General features: G+C 35.1%; 1 long non-coding RNA gene across 2 annotated transcripts in view; it reads left to right on the forward strand.

Moving 5' to 3' along the window:
- LOC123839788 (uncharacterized) overlaps positions 1–21,917 on the forward strand; it is a 42,706-nt gene extending 20,789 nt beyond the window's left edge. For both annotated transcript variants that reach the window (XR_006789743.3, XR_006789744.3), the window contains exons 2-3: positions 5,279–5,358; positions 20,529–21,917. This is a non-coding gene — a long non-coding RNA (uncharacterized LOC123839788). The remainder of the gene's footprint in view (positions 1–5,278; positions 5,359–20,528) is intronic.
- The last annotated feature ends 210 nt before the right edge of the window (positions 21,918–22,127 follow it).

The raw sequence follows: 22,127 nt of genomic DNA on the forward strand, positions 1-22,127 counted from the left end.
GTCTTTCAGGATATCATTATCACCATCTATTTTCAATCAAGCTCTTGAACACAGAGATAGGTTTCACAACACATTTTTTTCAGAGTATTTTTGTCCTATGGGAATTTATTTTAATTTAATGAGGATCACACATACTTCCTCTCACTATTGAACAATTTGGAGTGTAATTAATCAATGGCAGTATAGATGATATTAACACCTAATCAGCATGGTCAGTTTTATAATTACTATTTTTTTAATATTCTGATCATTTTAATTTCTCTTTTTTAAACTATACAATTAAAAAATGTTTTATGCACATGCCTAACACTGCAGTAAATTATAAGGCTGCAAGTACTTAGGGAATGTTCAGTAAATGCATACAACTCAAGTTAAAGGTTTTATAGTTTTACAAAATCTCAGGTTCTACATTGTCAAAGACAGCAGTTATTACGGTCCTGGGAAAAAGCACTCTGAAATCAACAAAACCACCTTTTTTACCAAGTGATATGGTGTTAATAAACATTAGAAAATATTTTGTGCCTGGATGTCAAGTACTGAGAAATGATACTGTGCCCTCGAATACGTGCTTAATATTAGTTGACTGATAAAGTCACTGCAGGTGGCATTTATTGCCATGAACTATAGTGCTTCACTTTATCACTCAGACTAGATCACAATGTTCCAACAGCTACAATCTGTTAACTCTCATCCAAATAGCTAAAATGCCCTTAAAGGAAGCATTACTTGCCTCTGAAGGTTCCCAGGCAATTTTGAAGATTTCATAAACCTTGGTAAGCTCAATATCAGCTATTGGTTTGAAATTCAATTAATTGTGAAATGGAAGAGAAAAATGTTCTTTCTTTTCCACAAGAAACCAAGCCTTGTATAGTACAATATTTGTAAGATTTGTATGCATATTTCAGTAAAAATAAAAAATTATGCTCTATGGTATTGTCCTTTCAAACTATAAAAGATAATATGCTCATTGGAATGGATGACATAAAATGTACATAAAAATTCAGCACCCACTCCCATCTCTCCATTCCCCTCTCTCACCCCACAAAGAAAAAATATTGACTGTATAAAGTACATCTTTCCAGGTAATTTTCTACGTCCATGTAAGCATAGGAAAACATCTATACACACAAAAATATTTTACAAATATGTCCCCTTTACGTATATCACTCTGCATCTTGCTTCTTTAATAGAATTCTATATTTATGTGGAAATTTATTTTTTTCTTTAATGACTATATAATATCAAATATTTATAAATATGCCATCATTTTCTTAGTCATTCCTCCATTGGTGGTATTTAGATGTTTTTATTTTTTATCACTTCAAGGAATTCTGCAGGAAATCTTTATATGATGGGAGTTCTCCTTTCATATTTTATTTCAAAGTGAGAATGTTGAGTTTAATGGGATGCATACTTCAAAATTAGATTCTGCTGTGTTAGCTTCCCAAAAGGTTGCTGTAATTGGCACTTCCATCAGAAATGGAGGGGAGTGCCCATTTTGATACCCTCACCAGCATTGGATGTTATTAATCTTTAACTTATTTGCCAATATGATCAATGAAAATTGTTATCATTGATTAGCTTTTCCCTGATTAATAAAGAGGCTGAACATCTTTTTAAATACTTACTAAAATTTTGAATTGAAAATCTTTTCTACTCTATATGTTCTTGTCATAGCCTTTGCCAGCCTTCCCATTGTAGATTCTGTGCTACATGCTTACAACCTTCCAAAGAAAAATTATGAGCAGAGTAATCACATTTTTGTTAACATTTATATAAATAAGCATAACAAAGGAAAATATCTCACAATTTTATGAATTATAGTCAAGCCTTATGTTTTAGATAATGTGTGGGTATTAATATTGCTTTGGATTGGTTTTGCTGTCCTTAGCAAACACTACTGCATTTACAGGATTTGGTCAATGCTTATTCTTTTTTTTTTTTTTTTTTAAGATTTTATTCTTAAAATCTTTATTCTCTGTCAAATAAGACAGAGAGAGAGACAGCGAGAGAAGGAGCGCAAGCAGGGGGAGTGGGAGAGGGAGAAGCAGGCTTCCCGTGGAGCAGGGAGCCCGATGCGGGGCTCGATCCCAGGACCCTGGGATCATGACCTGAGCCGAAGGCAGGCGCTTAATGACTGAGCCACCCAGGCGCCCCGGTCAATGCTTATTCTGAGAACACATTTCATGAATTACAAAAATCATAAAACCTTGCTTCCATAATATAACTATGTTGCATATTTATGATTCATCTGAATCTTCTAATTTCCATGACATTCACGTAAAGAAAAAAAATAATTTCATTCTCTTTGGAAGCGTTTAGGAGAAGGACCTAAGCTGCAAGTACATAATATCCAAGTTTAAATCCAAACATTGAGTACTCAACCTATGTCATAAGAAGTGCTTGAATAAAAGTAGATTCTAAATTATGTACGATATATTGTGCATCACTATGTACAGTTATGTTTACATTTTGTTCATGCTTATTTGTCAAGATATTTATGTATATGATCATCAAGAAAACTCTCTTGCAAGAATTTGAGGTTTTAAAATATTAAAACAGTGGTTAATATAGTGAATTGAAAGATATAAAGGAAAAGTATATGATTATACCGTTAAAGTCAAGAAAAAAAGACCTAAAAAAAATCTCATTTGTAATAAAAAAATTCTTAGTTATACAGTAGGCTAAAAATTTTTTTAAATATTTTATTTATCTGAGAGAGAGCAAGAGCAAGAGTGAGAGAAAGAGAGCATGCATCAGTGGGGGAAATGGGCACAGGGAAAGGGAGAATGAAACACCCCACTGAGCAGGGAGCCAGACATGCGGCTCAGTCCCAGGACTCCAGGATCATGACCTGAGCAGGAGGCAGACACTTAACCAAATGAGCTACCCAGGTGCCCCAGGCTAAAAAAATTTTTAACTAATTAAGGGAATGACCTAAACATACCCACAAACAAATCTAAGCCCAGCATCAGATTTACAGTTGCTTTAGATATATTTTCAATAAAATCATTCATAGAATTATACTCACTATCATTTCCATTTAACTTCATAGGCTATGTGTGTGGTCAAGGAGGATGGCAGATCCTGGCCAATTTCAATAAATCTAAGAACTAAATACATGATATAAAATTAGAAAAATAAACAAAATTGTCATTAATTATATAAGACAGGTAAACTTTAGAGAATCTAGAAATCATTAGAAATAAAATAGTGAATAGCAAGGTTTTTTTGGCATAAAATCAATATTCAAAAGTCAGAACAATTTACAATCATAATTAAATAATTTAAAATATTTTAAATATCTCATAAAAACCTAAAACTATAAGGTACAAACAAATCATAACTAATGATGTATAAGGCTTTTATAAAGAAAATTATAAATTTATATTAAAGCAAATAAAAGATTTTAAAGATTTGAAAAACATACCATGTTCATGGATGATACTATTTAAAATTATGAAGATTATGGTTTGTCTCCCTCTCTGATTTCTTCCCATTCAGTTTTTTTTTTTTTAATTATTATGTTCAGTTTTCCTTCCCTTCCCCTAAGGTCCTTTGCACTATTCCTTAAGTTACACATATGAATAAAACTATATGATAATTATCCAAAATTAATTCATAAATTTATAAATTCTCACTCAGAATATCAACAAAATTTTCATACTACTAGACTATATAATTTGAAACTGTGCATGTATAAAGACAAACTGTACAAGTGCAAAGGACAGCCAAGGAAATATGGAAGAAGCAAAGATGATAAGACTTATAAGAGTGGGTGTTAAAGAGACAGTGGAGATTTCTCCAGAGAGAAAGAGATGCCAATATAATGAGTCTTCATGGGGGAAGAAAAAGAGGAAGTGAAAGGGCTGCTTTCTCTTATTTCAAACTAAGTGAGGAGGTTTTAAGCCAACCATCTAGAGAGTTGAACAAGTATTCTCTCAGATTTGGGAACCATAGAGCCTTGTGTCTGGTTTCCATTTGGGGAAGGGTAAAGAAGAAAGGTATAGTTGGGAGAGTCTTCCTAGCTGACTGCATTCAAAGCACTCTGTACTTTCTAAATGGTGGTATAAAGATGCATGGTAGGTTACTTGAATCTTCAGAGGCAGTGGAATTCCAACAAAAGAGACATATGAGGCCTCTAGACCTATCAGTGAAGAAAGGAGTGTAAAGCAGCCTTCCAGATAAAAGACATCATTTGCCAAGTAGCTTCAGTCAGAAGTTGCCACAAGAGAATCTCTAAAAATACAAAAACAAAAAACAAACTACAAAAACACCTAAAAAAAACAACTAGCAACTACCTGTCTGCATCACTCAGAGGAAACAAAAGCCAGATTAAATACCACCCCCAACAAGTAAAGCAGGGCCCTTTTACCTGTTAAAGTTTGATTTTCAAAAAGTTTAAACATATAACTCAAATACAAAATGAACATGTATCAAAGAAAAAGTAATTAAGAGAAACCATTATGATGGTTCAAAGAGCATCTGAGGAGTTGACATTTGTAGACAATGTAATAAATGAATACTAAAATAAGATTGCTTGGTTACTTATAAAACTTGTTGATTTCTTATAGAACAACAAATCATAATTTCTGGGATTATCTTTTTTAGTAGAGAGAAAGTATCTGCATCTCTCTTGGACAAAAATACACAAGTTAGCATATAATTTCGCTAAGTCTGGGACTTGTTTAAATTGAGTTAAACAAGGGATGCCTGGGTGGCTCAGTCAGTTAAGCATCTGACTTCAGCTCAGGTCAGGATCTCAGAGTCCTGGAATCAAGCCCCACCTCCAGTTCTGTGCTCAGCAGGGAGTCTGCTTCTCCTTCTCCTGCTGCCCCTCCCCCTGTTCATGCTCTCTCTCTGCCTCTCTCTCTCTCTCTCTCAAATAAATGGTCATGATCTCAGGGTCCTGGGATCAAACCCATGTTGGGCTTCCTGCTCAGGGGGTAGTCTGCTTCTCCCTCTCCCTCTGTCTCTCCCCCTGCTCATTCTCTCTCTCTGTCTTTTAAATTAATAAAATCTTAAAAAAAAAAAAAAAAAAGATGACTGAAGGATTTCTTCTTTGACCAACTATGGATAGCGCTACTATTTATTAAGATGAACAACATTGAAGGCAAAAGCCTTTTTTGTGGAAGGTAGAGAGTATAGGGTTATGGTTTTGGTCACACTAAGTTTCAGGTGGCTTTTAGATACCAAAGTGAAGATATCAGAATATGTGAGTCTTGAGATCAGGAGCAAATGTCAGGGCTGAAGATGTAAACTTACTATCATCATACAGGTGAGACCAGTTGAACACCTGGAAAGTGAGTGAATGCAGAAAGAAGAGACCCTCAGACTAAGCAGAGACTGAAGAAGAAGGTAATGAGACTGATGGATTGGAAGCTACGTTGTAATTGAGTGAATGTTGGGGTGGAAGTGCTACAGAGTGGGTGCTGGGAAAAGAGAAGACTGTAAATAAAGTAAAATTCCTTAAATACTTATATTAAAAAAGGTACAATTGTTATTGCACCTTCTAAGCTGTGTGCATGGTAGAAGAATGATTGAAAGTGGAAAGAGAAACAAAACTGTTGACAATAAGACGACTTGGGACACCTGGGTGGCTCAGTGGGCTAAGCGTCTCAGGTCACGGACTCAGGTCAGGAGTCCCGCATCGGGTTCCCTGCTCAGCGGGGAGTCTGCTTCTCCCTCTGACCCTCCCCCCACCACTCTCTCTCTCTCTCTCTCAAATAAATAAATAAAATTTAAAAAAAAATGGGAGTTCAACAAAGTATATATTTCTCTGGATAATCCTCAGATAGGTCTGTTAAACAATGTCCCTATATGACCTTAAAATGACATATTGCCCACCTTTTAGCCTTATTTCCAAGTTGGAATAATTATTCTTATCTTTATCCTGAACTCCCTTCACCTTGCCAATCTCCAAGAATAAAAATCCACTTTTAATGACATCTCCTAACCATGCCCACGCTTCACAGGCCACTTCTAGGTCTGAAGCTCACCCCAGATGGAGGAAAAGCTATCTATTTAATTTGAATAATATTCAGGGCTTTTATGATCATACTGTATTATACATTTTAGTTATTAAAGAGAGACTGGTAACACCGTATATATATTTGAAATTTTCTGAGAGTAGAACTTAAATATTCTCACCAAAAAATAAAAAAGGTAAATATGTGAAGTGATGTATGTGTTAATTAACTCAATGGGGGGAATCCTTTCACAATATTTATGTATATCAAATCATCTTGTTGTACACTTTAAAATCGTACAATTTCAATTGTCAATTATACCTGAATAAAGATGAAAAAAATAAAAGGAAACTGGTTTTAAGACTAAGAGTTACACAGAATGGTATGGAATAAAGCAGATTTCTTTTTCTATAAGACAGATTGAAGAGACAATAGAAGAAAGAGCAGAGTTGCTTCATGAATTTACCTAAATGATTTCAACTTATTTCATAAAAAATTAGTTATATTTGTAAGAGTGAAACTTGGAAATAATTGCCATCTACAGGAGAATAAACAAATTGTGGCATAATCATATGATGAAATACACTATAAAATTAAAATGAATTAACTCTAAATACAATGCAGCATCCTAGATTGGATCCTAGAACAATAAAAAAGCATCAATAGAAAATAATGGCAAAATTCAAATAAAGTATGAAGTTTAGTTAATAGTAATGTACCTATGTTGGTTTGTTGATTTTGACAAATATGTGATGGTAATATGTACACACACACATCTATTGCTTCTGTTTCTCTGGAGAACCCTGTCTAATATAGGAATTATCTATACTATCTTTGAAACTTTTCTATAATACTAAAATTATTCCAAAATAAAAAGTTATTAAAAACATTAGTTAACTAAAGCTACACACATAAACAAAGGTAAATGACAAAATATGTCTTTGAGGAAAGTTATGAACATATTGCTTTCACTTTTCTACTCGCCTGTAATCTAGCCAGTGCATCCAGATATTAAATTCACTGATATTTAGACTTCAGAAATACAATGTCACATACACACTTATATCAATAAAATAACTTAAATTTAGTTAGTTATTAAAGAGAGACTGGTGGGGCGCCTGGGTGGCTCGGTCATTAAGCGTCTGCCTTCGGCTCAGGTCATGATCCCAGGGTCCTGGGATCGAGCCCCGCTCGGGCTCCCTGCTCCACGGGAAGCCTGCTTCTCTCTCTCTCCCACCCCCCCTGCTTGTGTTCCCTTTCTCGCTGTGTCTCTCTCTGTCAAATAAATAAATAAAATCTTAAAAAAAAAAAAAAGAGAGAGACTGGTAACACCATATGTATATTTGAAATTTTCTGAGAGTAGAACTTAAATATTCCCACCAAAAAAATAAAAAAGGTAAATAAGAAGTGAATATATGAAGTAAATAAATTAAATACTCATTGGTACACCCTTGTTCATAAAGTAAGAGCAGGTTAAAATGTTAAAAAAAACCCAAACACTGACATTAATCATTACTATGTAACATTTTTATATTTTTCAAAGTTAACATACATAATTTTATTTACCTCTTACAGTAGTCACTTCAAGTAAGCAGAGAATTATACTAATTGAGAATATTCAGGAAATTTAAATGATGTGGCTAGAGTATATAGTAATAGTTAAACATGAATCCAATTGTTTCAACATTTTATGAATACAGGATGACTATGGAGTCTATTGAAAAGTTAATGAATTAACAACTTCAAAATATTTTGAGGGTTCTCAGGTGAACCTCTGCTATCAGAAAGTATCCCATGTGCTAACCAACTTGCTCAAAATGTATGTCCTATAGATCTCACATTACCATATACTGGAATATGTCAATTTACTTCTTACTATATACACTATCCTTTTCCTTTCACTAGAAATAAATAATAAATAAATAGGCAAGCCACATTAATGGTTGCATCTTCTTATGTTCCACAATCATGACAGATCTACCAAATATGCACAGTAGAGATGAAGCAGGCCCACATCTATTTCTTCAAAACAGCCAAATGGCTATGTCAGATATATTGTTCCTGAAACGTAACAGAAACCTATTTCCCGGTCAGAATCCCCTGAATGTACATTAACTCTATTTGACTAAGTCAGGTAGTGTTAATGAATCTATCAATTATTTTGGTCTTAATACTTTCTCCTGTGGGTGAAGAATAGAAATAGCTTCCTGCTATGTGTCTTATTCAGTAGAACCCCGCATTCAGTGAGAGATGGAGGAAATTTTAAATCCAATTGCTATCCATAGAATCCGTTTTACTCATACATCTTTGCTTGCTCTCCAAAAGGATATCTATTGTTAAAATCTTTTTTCTTAATTTTCTAGGATTCCCTTTCTTTTCAAGCATGTTCCCACTTATACAAAACTCATAAACTTCCAATTTGCAAAACATATGAAATTTCAATTCCTTTTTACTATTTTGTTCCAGTCTCTTTAAAAGTCCCACAACTATAATAACATCTTTTATTTAATTTATGGACCTCTACCCTGTAATGGTTGCAGCTACTTTTGCCAGTCTTAATTTTGTTGTGTCAGATGGTAAAACAAATTACAAATGTTTATTTTAGTTACTAGATAAATGCAAGTAAAACAAATAAGTAAAAAAAAAAATATGTATTTAGGTAATAAGCAATCAAGCCTATGTAAAATCTCATCTCCTTTTCTGAAAATATATCTATGAAAAACCAATGCTACTATTCTCTCCCAAAAAAAGCCTTTATTTTGCTTTTATTTCCACTTTTATTTCAACATCTGCCACATTGTGATAATTTTATTAGGTATTACACCTGTGGACTAGTTGCATTAATAATCTGTGTAAATTCTGGTTTGTATCTACTTACCCAGACTGTCTAATAAGAACAAGAGGACATTTTGCTAGTCTGTATTTCATGTCTTACTTCTAGCCGTGAACTATTAAGAAGAAAATATAATACGGTTTTCTTGTCTCCTTCATAGTGTATGCAGGTCAGTCTCCCCAAAGAGACCATCCTTGAGGCAAAATTCAAACTCCCTTGTATTGCCTTGGAGAGTTTTTCTCTACGGCTCCCTCAACATGATTAATAGATTCTTTTTAGAAAACATCACATCAATCTTTGCAGAACCTACTTTTTGCTTCAAGAAGTGATATTGTTCCCCACTTCAGAATACTTTCAGCTAGTAATTTTTTCTTTTATTTTGCAATTATATTTAAAGTTCTTTATCCAAACAGAGCAGTTATGAAATTCTTCCTCTTTTTCATCTCATTAATGCAAGTAGAATGGAAAGAAAACAATTTACTCTTTTGATTGATTTTACTGAAGTGTAAATTATAATAAGATGGAAATAATTTAAAATAATGCTGCCTACTTGAAGAACAATACCAGAGGAAGCACAAGATAAGGATAAAACTTCAGGACAGAATGCTGTCCTACAAAATGAAAATTCAACTAATTGAAATCCTTGGGCATCTGGTGACTCTAAGTGAAAATTTGATATAACACTTGCCTTCAGTTCTTCCTACGCATTTAACAGACTAAGCAAAATGTACAGTGCAATCTTGCATAAAGGAAAAAACATAAAAATCATTGACTGAGTTACCCTGTGGATTTGATAAATTATACATCAGGATTCAATACCGGGAGCATTCTCTCCCTGTGTCCTTTCCTGGAAACAGCTCACAGGGAAAGAAAAGGAGCATAAGGGAAGCATGATTTTTTCCTTCTACTTGATTGCTGTCTTTAACCTCTCCATTTCATCCCAATCCTAGTGTCCGTTAATCACCATTTTGCTTTTGCTTTTAGGACTTGATAGATCGCATGCCATTTTTAAAAACATTTTAGGGGTGCCTGGGTGGTTCAGTCGTTTAGCGTCTGCCTTCGGCTCAGGTCATGATCCCAGCGTCCTGGGATGAAGCCCCGTATCGGGCTCCCCGCTCTGCAGGAGGCCTGCTTCTCCCTCTCCCACTCCCCCTGCTTGTGTTCCCTCTCTCGCTGTGTCTCTCTGTCAGGTAAATAAATAAAATCTTTAAAAAAATTTTTTTAAACTAGCTTATTTCTGAAATTTAACACTTTCTGGCATTTTCTGGCTATAGGAATAACAGCTCATGCAAAGTTCAGAATTAATCTTTTTTTTTTATATACCTATATGCTTGACTCATTGCAACTATACTGCATATAAACCTTTTTTTAAGTTTTTATTTAAATTCTAGTTAGTTAACATACAGGGTAATATTAGTTTCAGTTGTGCAATATAGTGATTCAACACCTCCATACAACACCCTGTGCTCATCACATGTGCCCTCCTTCATCCCCACCACTCATTTAGCCTAACCCCCCTCCACCTCCCTTCTTGTAACCATCAGTTTCAGAACTAATCTTTAGATGTTCTTTATAACTGAAGAAATGCCTTATTCCTCTTTATTTTTTATGTATTTTTGGGGGTGTTTTTCTTGATTAGCAACTCTACATGTCAGGTAACAAATGTGTCACAAGTACAAGATTGATAGAAAATGGAGGGACATTAAAGTAATCTTAATATTGGGAAACAGGGAGTTCCCACTTTCATTGATGTTCCCAGCTGCATCAACTCCAATCCAACTCCATCCTGATCCAACAGAATCTGGACAAGTGTCTTTTGTTTCAGGATTTCTCTCCAAAAATAGGTACCATTTGGAGACAATTCTCACTACATTTTAAAAAAATCATGTAAAAAACATTTAGCTTAAAAATAAATGTGCTCTGAATGGAGATTTTAATCCAAATCTCCTCCAGAAAAGCAAACGCAATTACTTGATGGATTTACACATTCTAATATTTCTAATCATTGATTTATGACTGCCAGTCAACCCCTTATCAACATAAAGTCTTTTGTATTTAGACAGAGCAGAGGTCTTCAGTATCAATGCAGTCCATTTTTATTGTGGCTTGTGGTATTCCCCACCTGGGCTAAACAGGCATGCTTTCATTCTCATTGGAGTAAGTGAAGTGTTCCCCAAGAAAAAGGTCTCTGTTCAGCATATCTCTAAAAAATGAGAGAGAAAACAAAAACAAAAACAACTAGGAGCTCTCTTCTCTGAAATATTCCTTTAATCCAAAGGCATAATTGGCAGATTGTTAGATCCAGTTTTGCTCTAATATTTTCCTATAGTACCCTTTCTTTCTTTCTAGGTTGCTTTTTTTAATGCTAGAAAATGAACCCATCTCTTTCTTGCATCATGACCCATGCTTAGTAAATTCACTAAAATTAGCATCCTATGGCATTTTTATTTCCCCAAAGCCAAATCATTAACACTAAAGATAAATTGTTCTTCATCCATAAATTGATTAAAAATTTATGATATTTAAGGATTTCTGGAACTATTCTCCCATCTCCCCAATTTAAAATGCTTTATGTAATATACCCCATAGATCTGTGAATCTGGCACATCCTTTTATTATTCCAAGGCTGGGTTAAATTCCCAAATCCCTACAACAATAAAGTATTTAATAAAATCCACAAACGTATTAGTGTTGTGAGAAGAACTGACATAAAATGTTTGAAACAATCCTAGCTAGTTTTGTCCCTACAATTACCCCAGTAATTTCCACCTTCATTTCGTTTTCCTACTTCCACAAAAGAATCATGAGCTTAGAGAAATTCCTTCCTACGTTTGGTTTCACAATTTATGATTTCATATTTTTTCAATATCCATTTCATCTCACTCTGTCAAAACTTCAGGAAAAGAGGTTGTAGTTTTAACCCATAGATGGTGGAATATCATTATTTTTCTGTTTCTTATGAGAATGACCTTTAGTTGTTTATTCACTAATTAGAATTTTTCTGTACATATTTGTGCATCATTCATGGATTTTCCTTTTGTTTAGGATTTGGAATACACCATTCTTTTTTTTTTTTAATTTTATTTCTTTCTTTGAGAGAGAGAGTGAGCACAAGCGGGCAGAGGGTCAGAGGAAGAGGGAGAAACAGACTCGCTGCTGAGCAGGGAGCCCGATGCAGGACTCGATCCCAGGACCCTGGGATCATGACCTGAGCCAAAGGCAGTTGCTTAACCACTGAGCCACCCAGGTGACCCGTGGACTACACCATTCTTAAATGCAGTGGATTGCTTATATTCTAGTTTAAATAATGGCATACATCGCTCCACACTTAACATCAATTTAACAAGTTTGGTAAATCCCTCTTCTATTTGGTCCTAGAGGAAAAGTTTGGCAGAAAGAACATTCCATATTTGGCTCTTTGCCTCCGATAGATACCTCCTATTCTTTCAAAATCACTGCTACTGATATAACCATTTTCTCACTTTGCTGTTTCCTATAAAAGCAGCTTCAATAAAAAATAGGTGCATGTATCCCTGTAACTCACACATCTATGAGGCTGTAAGTATCCCAGAGAAAGTTTGAATGAATGGCAACTGTTTATATTCTCTAGATTGTTATTTAAGAAGAGTGTTATTAAATACCTGGTACTTACATTATGAATCATTTATGATTGATCTTTGTTATTAATTATAATAAAACTTGACTCTGAAGATCTAGATAGTGTTCGAGGCTGTTATTATTTCAAAATGGTGTTGTAATCAGAAAACTAATATTAATCAAAATACTTACATCATATTGAAATAAAGTATTTTGATGGCTACTGTTAAAATTCCATATAGTTTTGAATCTCAAAGCTATAGGCCTTCTCTATACTTTATGCTTTGATATTTGTTCTCAAATGTCAAATTCTATGTTTGTCTTCTGTTCTCTCTTCAGCCATAAATTCCACATTGCAAATATGATTTGAGTAAATGACCTTCGATTAAGCTCTTTCTTTGCTACTCTCACTGCCAATATACTGGTAGCAATCTAAAGATTTTAGCAGCAATGTTTCCCTTGCATGTGATAAAACAGATAATAAAGATCGGTTTTCCCTAGGTACAGACTGGCCAATAGTAGCTTTAAAAGACACAAAATGTGCTCCTCACATAAGTGATCTACTAAATAAAATACTCAAAGAGATAAAACAGGGCTCTTTACAACTGTATCAACCATGTCCAATACCAAAATGCACGAGCATCTGGAAAATTCAACAGAGATTTATAAAAACAAATCTGATGATATTATATTAATAATAATTTTAGTAATAGTATTATGGTCAATATTTATTAAAGGATTTCTATGACCATTACACTCTGTTAAATATTATATATATATATTATCTAATTTAAATTATTCCATAATACCTCTGAGATAGATGTTATTATTCCTCTCATTTTTTTAGATGAAAAACAGTTTATCTGAATTATCTAGTGAGAAACTGTCACAGCTGTGCTTCATACCCAGGTGTGTCTGTCATATCCAGGTTCCTAGTCACTCTCATACAGTACATTAAGAATAAATTCATCTTTGGCCCCTGTTAATAGGCTTTATTTTATTTGTGCTCTTCTCTGGAACATCCTATTTCAACCAAACATTAAGAGTCACCCTACTATTTATTAGAACTCTGCCTTTTATGTTATTATAGGTATTAATATTTTCCTGTAATTATGTGCTATATTTGAATATGATACATATAATTCAATGGTACTTTCTATGGGACTTTTTTTCTTTAATCAGTGTTGTCAAGGCCACTCGACACATATTGAATTTTTCCAACAAGCTCTAATGCAATGCTCTGACTTGCTGATAATGAGGAATGTTGTTATGAAAACACTGTCAGGAAATTTTGTTAATAGTTGCAACATCCATAAGAAGTCTATGCTAGATATCTTCCATTTATGCCTCCAGATCTTTTTATTCTCCCTCCTTCTCCTCCTGCCCTCTGATCTGGTCAGCTGGACTGCATAGACTATATTAACAAGGTGCATGTACTCTAACGGCTTCCGGTTGTTTTACCCCAGAGGTAACCAGGAAAGAGGTTGGAGCTATAGCGGAGAGTAAGGTTCGTGTACTTTTTATTTTATTTATTTTATTTTATTTTTTAAAGATTTTATTTATTTATTTAACAGATAGAGACATAGCGAGAGAGGGAACACAAGCAGGGGGAGTGGGAGAGGGAGAAGCAGGCTTCCTGCCAAGCAGGGAGCCCGATGTGGGGCTCCACCCAGGACCCTGGGATCATGACTTAAACCGAAGGCAGATGCTTAACCATCTGAGCCACCCAGGCGCCCCTCATGTACTTTTTAAAAGCAGATTATATTTTTTACAGCAACTTCAGGTTTATGACAAAATTTTGAGTAGAAAGTACAAGAGAGTTCCCATGTACCTCCTGCCCCCACACAAACTACTGCATCTCCCACTGTCAACATCCTGAGCCACAGTGGTGATTTGTTACAATCAATAAACTTACAGTGACAGATTATTATCACCCCAAATTCATAGTTTACATTAGGGAGTTATACACTCTATGGCCTTGGATAGGTATATAATAATATATATCTACCACTATAGTATCATACATAACAGTTTCACTGCCCTAAAAATCCTCCAAGTGCTATTCCTCTCCTTTTTCCTAACCCTTGACAACCATTGATCGTTTACAATCTCCTTAGTTTAGCCTTTTCCAGAACATTTTAGAGTTGGAATCATGCAGTATGTAGCTTTTGCAGATTGGCTTCTTTTTTTAAAAAAAAAGATTTTATTTATTTATTTGACAGAGAGAGACACAGCGAAAGAGGGAACACAAGCAGGGGGAGTGGGAGAAGGAGAAGCAGGCTTCCCGCTGAGCCGGGAGCCCGATGCAGGGCTCGATCCCAGGATCCCGGGATCATGACCCGAGCCGAAGGCAGACGCTTAACCGACTGAGCCACTCAAGTGCCCTGCAGATTGGCTTCTTTCCTGTAGTAATTTGCATGTTGTTTCTCCATGTATTTTCATGGCTTGATAGCAGATTTCTTTTTAGCACTGAATAATATTCCATTTTGTGGACAGGCTATAATTATTATTATTTTTTTATTATTTTTAATGCTAGTGGGTTTTGGTAAATGTCACATAATATTGGCTGTTTTATTATTTTTTTTATTCTTATGTTAATCCCCATACATTACATCATTAGTTTTAGATGAAGTGTTCCATGATTCATTGTTTGTGCACAACACCCAGTGCTCCATGCAGAATGTGCCCTCCTCAATACCCACCACCAGGCTAACCCATCCTCCCATCCCCCTCCCCTCTAGAACCCTGTTTGTTTTTCAGAGTCCATCGTCTCTCATGGTTCCTCTACCCCTCCGATTTCCCCCGCTTCATTCTTCCCCTCCCGCTACCTTCTTCTTTTTTTTTTTCTTAACATATATTGCATTATTTGTTTCAGAGGTACAGATCTGATATTCAACAGTCTTGCACAATTCACAGCGCTTACCAGAGCACATACCCTCCCCAGTGTCTATCACCCAGTCACCCCATCCCTCCCACCCCACCCCCCACTCCAACAACACTCAGTTTGTTTCCTGCGATTAAGAATTCCTCATATCAGTGAGATCATATGATACATGTCTTTCTCTTTTTGACTTATTTCACTCAACATAATACCCTCCAATCAAAAGGAATGAGATCTTGCCATTTGCAGGCTATAATTATTTATCCATCAACCTATTGAAGAACATCTTGGTGGCTTCCAAGTTTCACAATTATGAATAAAGCTGCTGTAAAGTTCCGTGAACAGGTTTTGTGTGGACATAAGTTCCCAACTCATTTGGGTAAATACCAAGGGGTACCAGAACTGGACTGTATGGTAGAGAATGGTGTACTTTTTCATTTTGGCTCTCTTTCTTCAAGCCAGGAATCTCTGCAAGATGATGTCTCCAGTTAGGGTCCCTTCCTTCATTTCTTTGGGATTCTAGGTGCTAATAATACCTGCATTCCTTCTGGACGTGGATTATGGCACTTTCTTATGTGGTTTCTTTGTACCTAACACTCCTCTTTCTGGTGTGCCATCTGTTTCTTATTTTGACAGTAACTGATAGAAAATCCAAAGTAGCCAAAGACCCAATGCCTATTTGTCTGCATTTAGCTATTATTTCCACACGTGGAATATTCAGAAGAAAAGTATTGCAAAGTAAAAATGACATCTTACCAGCCTCTTTACTAAATAGTCTGCAATATGAGACTGTTTGAGTACAGTAGCTTGAGGAAGGAAAAAAAAACAAAGTACATCCTTACCGCAGCAATACCTAATATCTCTACATCAAAATAACAATGGAGTAACTTTTATAAGAGCTTTCTCTGTACTATATTTATGATAAGCAGTTAGTTATTATCACTTCATTTATTACCAATAGCCGTGTAGAAAGCTATTATTATCTACATTTTACAGATTAGTAAACTGAGGGTCTTTTACCAATCAGGAATTGAAATGGAATTAAAAACTCGATCTAAATTCAAGTGTTGTGCTCTCATTAATCTCAGTTCTGCCTTCCATCTGTAAAATCAAAACATTTAGTGTTCTGTACAATATATAAATGACCTGGTTTTAAATTCCGGATCCCTTAACTGAAGGCAAAACTATGAGTTCCCACATGCATGAACCATCTCTCTGCATTCTGATCTCCCAGCTCCCAGATCCATGTTCAGCAGATTAGCAATGAGGGTGAATGATGCTGCTCCCTCTGACCCCTGACCCCTTGTACAGTCATCCTGAGACAGTCACAAAGTTCAGACCCTTGCCTCTCCCCACAGCAGATGTTCAACCTGCACATTCTTCTTGCAGGAAGCCATCTCTCTCTTGCACTAGATTAATAAGTTAATTCTGAAAACTGTAGATAGAAGACAGATTGCTTAAAAAAGCAATATATCTGATGTTTTAGCAGCCTTGACCAAAATGAAGTGAAGAGTGTTGGGAAGATGGTAAAGGCACACAAAGCTGCTATGATTATAAAAAGGCAATATTGATAAATTCCTGAAAACAAATTTACCGAAGAGTATTGAAGCCTTAAACAAATATAAGGATATCATAAAAATGATAATATCAGAACTATTAAATCAATAAAAAATATCAGAAAAGCTACTTGTCTTCTGGACTCTTTCAAATATTAGAGTTTCATCTTTCCTGCTGAATATTTGGACTTCTTTCACAATTGATTTCTCACTTAGCTTCCAACCATAGGTGTGACCTAGAGAGACAGATATAGAATTCTGATACTTAGAAAAACATTTGTAGAAGAAACAGAGGTAGAGAAATAATCACGTTGCCCAATTGTTACAAAACAGAAACAATATATTTGTTATATTTCTTTCAGCTGACTCTCTCTAATGACTCTAGATTATGCTTTTAAGTACACCCAATGGAAAACATGAGAAGCTTAATTATTCATGTTTTCTAGTGATGCTTATAAACAAAACACAAAAACAATCATAAGGGGTAAAAGAATTAATAACGACAAAAAACTAGATTGCAAAAAAATAACACTAATAAAGAATTTAAGTGACTAGAAGTCAACAGGTTATATATAATTAGTAATCACTATATGCATTGAAAAAAGAAAGTCCTAATGAGTAAACAGAATAAGATAAAGTAACATGCAATTAAATCAGATAGTAGACTTGCAAATTAGTGATAGTTAAGACTTTATCCCGATTTTTGGATCAAATTGTTGAATCATGGATTTACTTTACCTTATGTAATGAAGGGTTGTAGTTATTAGCCTTGGATGAAGGAGAAACATAATCTGCATACTGAGATCACAGGATAGGATCTTTTAAGATGTTCTGCTTTTTAAGCAGACATTGCTGAATATAGCTCATAAAAAAGTGGTCACTCTTTGACTTATCACATCCCTCAGAAATTTTAGTTTACCATAACAGTTGGCTAGAATATATTTGTGTAGAAATAACTAAAAATATGTTCCCTCCAACTAATGATACATGTAGATCCTAGTAAAATAATGATTTATATTTCAAAAATTTCTTAGCTCTGTTTCCAAAACACTTTCTGTATAGAAGAAAGTACTTTTACTAGATCTATGTTATTAAGCACCATACTACTTCATGAGCTAAATCCACCTGTTCTCTGTGTTTGGTGGTTTTAGGAGTGCTCTGTTTTTCAGAAGACAATAAAACATGTTTACATCACAGAAAAAATAGCAGAAAAAAAGATGAATTATATTAATGTTCATGTTTTAAGTTAACCTCAAATCAGGATCCCTACCACTTTCTAGGTTCGTGTTATACTGGATTGCAGTAAAGATGGGAAGCAAGTGAGCAGTTACTTATGGATGACTATGTGTTCTGGATTTGTCTTTAATTCGGTCCCTTAAAAAGATACAACTCATACAAACATAACACTGGTCCATAGATATTCAATGCACTTACAATTAACATGGGTTTAATCCCAGGAATCCTGCAGGAGCAGATTTTTTTCCAGTCTAGAGTCTCTAGTATCTATAAATTATGCTTTTATACATACTCATGAAAAACTTCAGAAGCATAATTATTCATGATTTCTTTTGCTACTTATAAACAAAACCAATAATATCACATCTTAAGAGTTTCAAATGTACTGTATGCCTCATCCACAGCCAGCATAACACATTAACAGGTTAGTAGTTAACTATTATAAGTTAGAATTTTTTAATACAAATGTTTGTGTGTGCATGTGTGTGTGTGTGTGTATCAGAAACTCCCCTTCAGCAAATGTTGAACAGTGCAGCATTCTGGTATAAGATAAAAAGATAACATTTGTCGGACACAATTCCTACACCCACAGTAATATGAGAATTCCGTGGGACATGACCCCTTTCCCCAAGTGCTGTGAGATTTCAGAGAAATAAATTATATTCCATTTGTTGAAAGATTTACTTTTATAACTAATTGGTTAATTGGTGCTTTGGGAAAAGGACCGTGGCTTTCAGGAAAGCTCCATTACTTTGGAGCTTTGAAAGTATAATGAGATTTCAAAGGAAACAAGAAGAGTAAAACCAGTACACTAGAAGTAAAATATGTTTAGATACGCTAAAAAATATCAAGCAGACAAGGGAGATGATACATAGAGTTTTTTCATCTATTTATTAGATGTTTCTGAATATCTACCATGTTGTGCCATGTACCATATCAGGTTCCACCTAGACTTCCAAGCTGATCAAATACATGCTCTCAAGGACTTTATATGTAGTAGGGAAATAAAGCAAGTAAATAAATACATAAATACATTAAATAAGTATAAATCGCAATAAAGGGTAAAAAGGGAACCAATTGGGATCAAAAAAGAGATACCAAGAAAGGTTGCCTATCTTATTTACATTTTCAGGGAAGATTTCTCTGATAATGAGATATTTATGGTAAGAGCTGAAGGAAGAGAAAGACTTAGCTTGGGATTATGGGTAAAACAGAACTCTATGCAGAGGCAAATGTATGCAAAATTCTTGGATCATGAAAGCATGGTAGAGTAGAGGGGATTAGGGCAGTAGGTGAGATGCATGAGATGAAACAAAAGAGGTAAGCAGGACCAAGATCATGCAGGGCTTTTTATTATTATTATTATTATTATTATTATTATTATTATTATTATGTTATGTTAATCACCATACATTACATCATTAGTTTTTGATGTAGCATTCCATGATTCATTGTTTGTGCATAACACCCAGTGCTCCATGCAGAATGTGCCCTCTTTAATACCCATAACCAGGCTAACCCATCCTCCCACCACACTCCCCTCTAGAACCCTCAGTTTGTTTTTCAGAGTCCATCTCTCGTGGTTCATCTTCCCCTCTGATTTCCCCCCTTCATTCTTCCCCTCCTGCTATCTTCTTCTTCTTCTTTTTTTTTTAACATATAATGTATTATTTGTTTCAGAGGTACAGATCTGTGATTCAACAGTCTTGCACAATTCACAGCGCTCACCATAGCACATACACTCCCCAATGTCTATCACCCAGCCATCCCATCCCTCCCACTCCCCACCACTCCAGCAACCCTCAGTTTATTTCCTGAGATTAAGAATTCCTCATATCAATGAGGTCATGTGATACATGTCTTTCTCTGATCGACTTATTTTGCTCAGCATAACACCCTCCAGTTCCATCCATATGGTTGCAAATGGCAAGATTTCATTCCTCTGTCTTGTTGTTGGTGTATAAGAATGCCACTGATTTTTGTGCATTGATTTTATGTCCTGCCTCTTAACTGAATTCCTGTATGAGTTCTAGCAGTTTTGGGGTGGAGTCTTTTGGGTTTTCCACATTAATTATCATATCATCTGCAAAGAGTGAGCTTGACTTCTTCTTTGCCGATTTGGATGCCTTTTATTTTTTTGTTGTCTGATTGCTGTGGCTAGGACTTCTAATACTATTTTGAATAGCAGTGGTGATAGTGGACATCCCTGCCGTGTTCCTGACCTTAGTGGGAAAGCTCTCAGTTTTTCCCCATTGAGAATGATATTCGCTGTGGGTTTTTCATAGATGGGTTTTACGATATTGAGGTATGTCCCCTCTATCCCTATACTCTGAAGAGTTTTGATCAAGAAAGGATGTTGTACTTTGTCAAATGCTTTTTCTACATCTATTGAGAGGATCATATGGTTCTTGTTCTTTCATTGATTAATGTATTGTATTACATTGATTGATTTGCAGATGTTGATAAAATCAATGCACAGAAATCAGTGGCATTCCTATACACCAACAACAAGACAGAAGACAGAGAAATTAAGGAGTCGATTCCATTTACAGTTGCACCCAAAATCATGATACCTAGGAATAAACCTAACCAAAGAGGCAAAGAATCTGTATTCAGAAAACTATAAAATACTCATGAAAGAAATTAAGGAAGACACAAAGAAATGGAAAAACATTCCATGCTCATGGATTGGAAGAACAAATATTGTGAAGATGTCAATGCTACCTAGAGCGATCTACACATTCAATGCAATCCCCATCAAAATACCATCAACTTTTTTCAAACAAATGGAGCAAATAATCTTAAAATTTGTATGGGCCCAGAAAAGACCCCAAATAGCCAGAGGAATGTTGAAAAAGAAAAGCAAAGCTGGCAGCATCACAATTCCGGACCTCAAGCTCTATTACAAAGCTGTCATCAAGACAGTATGGTACTGGCACAAAAACAGACACATAGATCAGTGGAACAGAATAGAGAGCCCAGAAATGGACCCTCAACTCTATGGTCAACTAATCTTCGACAAAGCAGGAAAGAATGTCCAATGGAAAAAAGACAGTCTCTTCAACAAATGGTGTTGGGAAAATTGGACAGCAATATGCAGAAGAAGGAAACTGGACCATTTCCTTACATCATGCAGGGCTTTTAAAACCATGTTGAGAAATTTGAATTGTACTCCACATACAGTGGAAGCCATTAATGAATTATGAATAGAAGTTGACATGATCCAAATATGATTTCTCTGGCTGCCTTGTGAAGAATGTGGAAGGTAATAAGAATGAAAACATAGAGTTAGAAAGATGTCATAGTTCAAGCCAGGAGAAGTGATGATCTAAAGCAAATTGGTACAGAAGATACAACTATAAATCTGCTGATGAGTTGCATTTGGGGATGAGAATGAAGAATGAAACAAATAATAAATATGGATTCCTGATTTCAACAAGTGGGAAAGTGGTGGTATGTACTGTGATGAGAAATATCTGGGGAGGGACACAGATTTCAGATGTCAGAAAAATGTTCTTTTTGGACAAGTTAGTTCTGAGATGTTGGTAAGACATTGAAATAGAAATAACAAATAGGCAATTAAATGTATGCTTTCTAGAGGAAATCAGACTAGAGATATACATTTGGAACTCCTGGCATATGAATGACTTAAATGTCATGAGAATAATGGGGATGATCTGGAGAGAGTGTGTAAAGAAAAAAAAAAAAAAAAGAAAGTGAACACATGTACTAGAATAAACAAGAATATATGGCATCACAGGACTCAAAAAAAAAGTTTTTCAATATGTATCATGAAAAAGATGCTTAAACGCAACGCTTATGTGAATAAATTGAATTAAATTTTACAGCCTATAAGTAGTCTTTATATACCTTTCAATATAAGAGTCATGCAATCTTCATTGTGGTGTCAAAAGACCGGTCTAACAATACCATCTGGGAGGCTCTGAAGGATAAGTGGTCATGGACAATTTAATACGCTAAGACCAGAGTGTACACTAGAGGAAAGGAGCATGTTAGAGGCAGAGCAATGTTGGATTACATAATTCTGGAGAGAA

The sequence above is a fragment of the Mirounga angustirostris genome, unplaced genomic scaffold (assembly GCF_029215605.1).
Source record: "Mirounga angustirostris isolate CCGP_5_RB_7025 unplaced genomic scaffold, mMirAng1.0.hap1 SCAF_3, whole genome shotgun sequence".
Taxonomy (NCBI): Eukaryota; Metazoa; Chordata; class Mammalia; order Carnivora; family Phocidae; genus Mirounga; species Mirounga angustirostris.